The sequence below is a fragment of the Hipposideros armiger genome, unplaced genomic scaffold (genome assembly GCF_001890085.2).
Source record: "Hipposideros armiger isolate ML-2016 unplaced genomic scaffold, ASM189008v1 scaffold_1055, whole genome shotgun sequence".
In the NCBI taxonomy this organism is placed as follows: domain Eukaryota; kingdom Metazoa; phylum Chordata; class Mammalia; order Chiroptera; family Hipposideridae; genus Hipposideros; species Hipposideros armiger.
The window spans coordinates 370287-374354 of NW_017732405.1; the positions used below are offsets into that span (position 1 = coordinate 370287).

Sequence of the window (4068 nt, forward strand, 5' to 3'; positions counted from 1 at the left end):
CATGCACTCCGTTTTGTGATTAGAAAAAAATAAAGACGTCAGTCTGATTACAGCCCCATTACTTGCTCCCTGCACTCGCTGTTTCCTGGAGGGAACGGACAGGGTGAAGCTGTCACTTAGAACTGCACAGTGTTCTTAACTCTAGGTTCAACCCTGTCTGACATCAAGGGACCACACGCACTGAGAAACCACTGTCTCAGGCCTCTAGTGACCTGCAGGCCCCCCCACAGCAGAGCATGTGACTTCGGCACAACACATTAATGGCTCCACCCGCCCCTCATTTCAGCTGTTCCTGTGGGCAATCATAAACAACAGAACATGGCCAAGGATAACACAGAATTTCCTTGAGGAGATCATGTCCAATTGAGGCCACACTAGCAATCAAAGTAAATGGAGACCGATACACAGTGAAAACCCTGTCAAGCTTCATGTCACTGTGCAGAGTGCTTGCTATGTGAAGGACAGGCTCGGGCACCAGACATCTCGGCTTCAAATCCTGACTCTTCCACCTTCAGCTGTGAGGTCATGGGCAGAGTTCTCAACCTCATCAGTAAGATCGTAAGAAAAAGAACACAAAATTTTTGCCAGGATTAAACACAACAATGCACAGGGTCTGTCCCAAGCCCTCAATAAATGGTAGCTCTTATTAATTTTCCCTTCAATTGTTGCTTGCCAAGGTGGGTAAACGCCAAAGGAATATATCCTCACTCAATAAAGTATATTGCTGCTTAAGGCAACTAGCCAAAAAAAAAGGGGGGGAAGGGGGCACTTCTGAATCTGAGTCATATCAGATGACTTTTATTTCCTTTTTTCACTATTCAAGATAGACTGTAACTGAGAGCTATTACTCCAGAAAACGGTTATGTTTGTAACAGTAAAGGGACAATTCAAAACTTTAAAAATCCATGAGTCACCTGCATACAGTTTACAATGTCCCAGTGGTTTCAGTCACACTGACAATAAAATCCAAGTCTATTACCATCACCTAGGAAGCTGCATACCATCTGGCCCCTCCCCGCAATGCACCCCCTGCCCTAGCACTTTCCTCCTCTCTCATTCCACCTTTGTCACATTTGTCTTCCTAATATCGCCAAACTTGCTCCTCCCTCAGGGTCTTCACATTTGCTGCTCATTCTGCTGGAAACACGCTTATTCCACAGCTTTGCATGGCTGGCCTCCTGTCCTAGGGGCCTTGGCTCAAAAGTCGCCTCCCCCCCAAGCCCCTCCTCTCAGCGGTGACCCGCCTTACTGTCTGGAGCCCTCCGCTAGGATGTGCGCAGTGAGGGCAGGGGCCCTGACACGACTTCACCCCTTGTATTCCGGGGCCTACAATGAACAGCGCCCGTCACACGACTGACAGGCAACAAATGTGTTGAACGAAGCCTGAGCCGTTGCCCTGCTTCACACCAGTGACAGTGCCGGCCCACCCCCTTCGGAAAGTGTCACTGCACCGGAGAAACACCGCTAAGCAGCCGGGGACGAGGTGGAGGGACAGACACACCGATTCTTTAAACCTGGCTTCACACTGACCACGCGACACCACGTCACGCTTGTCATCTGGACAGGAATTGTGCAAAGGGGCTCACGCGCTGCCTGGAGGTTTCTACGCAGCTCCAACAGCAGCTGCGGGCACCTCTGGAACTAATCACGCCCCGTCACGCGTAGACAGCGTTCCGGAGGGCTCGAAGGCGAAGACATTTACGAAGCCAGTTCTGCTAACACCGGCTTCCAGGCCCCGAGCTACCAACGGTGAGGAGCGGGACTCCCGCGGGGCGTCGCCGCTCCAGGTGGAGACGCGGCCGGCCCTTGGGGCCCGCCCAGGCCCCGCCGCCCCTCGCCCGCTTCCCGACCTCCGCCCCGACCGCTCCGTGGCCCCCCGGGCGGCCCCGCGCGCTCCTGGCCGGAGTCCCGGCCTGGGAGCTTCCCGCGACCCTCACCCCGACGCTGAGGAAGCCGCGGCAGCGGCCCGGCTCGGCTGCTTAGCGGAGACGTGGCCGCGCGAGAGGCGGGGCGGGGCGCGGCGCGCCGACGGCCTCCGGCCCCCCGGAAACAGTCTGTGCGCGCTGCTTCCGTTCCGGAAGAGAGAACGTCCTCCTCTTGCCAACAGCCGGCCTCGGGCCGGGGCTGCTCCTGCCGCAGGGCCAGGATAAAGCCCACTCACCACTGGCCCGAGGCAGATTTCAGAAAGTAAGTTTGCGGCTCCTTCCCGTATAGAAACGCAGCTTCCTGACTTGTAGGACCAACTCTGAGAGGAAGCTAGACAGTTGAGCTTCCGGCGGAAGTGGCGTGTCCTGGGCTCTGGCCCCACTCGCCCCGCCCGATGTCAGATTGTGGGCGTGGCCACCCTCCCGCCTTTGGCCTGCGGGGGCGTGGCTAGGAAAGGCGGGGTGGGCGTCCTTGCGTCGCGGAGGTAGGGCGCCGAGGCACCTGCGCACCCCAAAACGCCAGTCTCCCACTGCGTCAGTCCTTACTTATCTTTCAGGTACCAATGCAAAAGTGACTTCTGCTTTGGAGCCATAGTAACGTTTTACCTTTGCAAATCCTCCCCCCCGCAAAAAAAACATTGTTGGCATACAGCTTGAGGTTTAGAAGGCTTTTTTTTCTTCTTTGCCTAGAGATACCAAATTATTCCAGTACCTTTTACTGAAAAGACCATCGTTCCTCCACTAACTTCCTTTTGCACATTTGTCAAAATAGATTGGCTGCTTGTGTGGGTCTGTTTCTGGATTTTCTGTTCCATGGTCTCCATGCCCATAACCTCAAACACAGAATATAGCTTTGCAGAAAGCTGTAATATCTGATAGGGGATTCCTCCCACTTAATCCTTTTTCCTGATTATTCTAGCTATTCTGGGGCCCATGCCCTTCCATATAAACTTCAGAATAAATTTTTCTGTTTATAAAAATACTTCCTGGGATTTTGGTAGAAATTACTATAAAACTATAGGTCGATTTGGGGAGAACTGACATCTTTACTGTGTTGAGTCTTTTCATCCATGAACATGGTACGCCTCTCCATTTAGTTAGATCTGCACTTAACTCTGCTGCACTCACTTTTGCTGACTTCTCAAGGGATAGGATAGAAAAGAGGATATTTGAAGCAATGGGAACACACTTGCAACAGATAACAGTGTGTGGCACTGGGAACCCAAGAAGGACGTGGGCCTGGGGACAGGCCAAGCGATGCTGTGGGACCCAATTATGTCGCGTCCTGCGCGGCAAGGGCTGGGGCGTGCAAGAGGGGCAGCAAAGGGTTAAGATATCCAAGACCCAAGTATTGAGTTCATGCAGGCCAGGGGGTTCAAGTCTCTTGTGGACTGAGCCCCATTTCAGGCGGACGCAGAACTTTTATTCTCTGGTTACAAGGCAATAAATTCCAATCTGTTAAGTCTGTGTACCTAGCAACTGCCTTCCTGGAAGCTCCTGTGTGCTCTAGCACGTAATGTGCCTTCACACACACACACACACACACACACACACAACCCCAGGAGATGGACTCAGCATTCTGAGACCATCTGATAAGGAAGCTTTACAGGGATCATTCCTGCGGGTCTCAGCATTCCGAGACACTTTCTTATGACTTCATGGGATCAGCGCGGAGGAACACTCGGTTTGGCAGCTGCCAGGTTACACAGCTGAACCTGCTCCAGGGCTGGGCCCAAAGAGCCAGACAAGCACCCAGCAGTCCCCTCTGCAGAAGCCAGCCACATGCCCCACAGGCAGCCTGCATCACAGGGCGGGCAGGGCTCTGACCCACCTATGGGCTGGGAAGGTCTTGAGGAACAGGAAGTACAGAGTCATAAAAACTTGGTGTGGTGCACACCCGCCCAGCTCTGTAAAACAGTCATTCTGGAGAACACCGCCCTGGTCCCAAGGCTCCGCCCGAGGGCTACAGACCACAAGCTGTGTTCTTAGCTTGCACACTCATTGCAATGGGGACCCAGGTCCCAGGGAGTTGGCCTGCGGGGGGGTAGGGGGGCTCAGTGGGCCAGCCGTTCCTTAGTACGTACTAACTAGTGACGTCTGCAATCGCTGTCCCCATGGTGGGAAGGGGCACATCACAGCCAAC

At 53.8% G+C, this 4068-nt stretch overlaps 1 protein-coding gene across 6 annotated transcripts in view; it reads right to left on the bottom strand.

Annotated features, from left to right (window-relative positions):
* Positions 1–2267, bottom strand: part of GOLGA3 (golgin A3) — a 38566-nt gene extending 36299 nt beyond the window's left edge. For 3 of the 6 annotated variants that reach the window (XM_019631959.1, XM_019631958.1, XM_019631954.1), the window contains exon 1: positions 1938–2146. The gene's annotated coding sequence lies outside the window, so the exon portion shown is untranslated. The other 3 variants (XM_019631961.1, XM_019631960.1, XM_019631955.1) reach the window with 2 other exon arrangements.
* Between the last annotated feature and the right edge of the window lie 1801 nt (positions 2268–4068).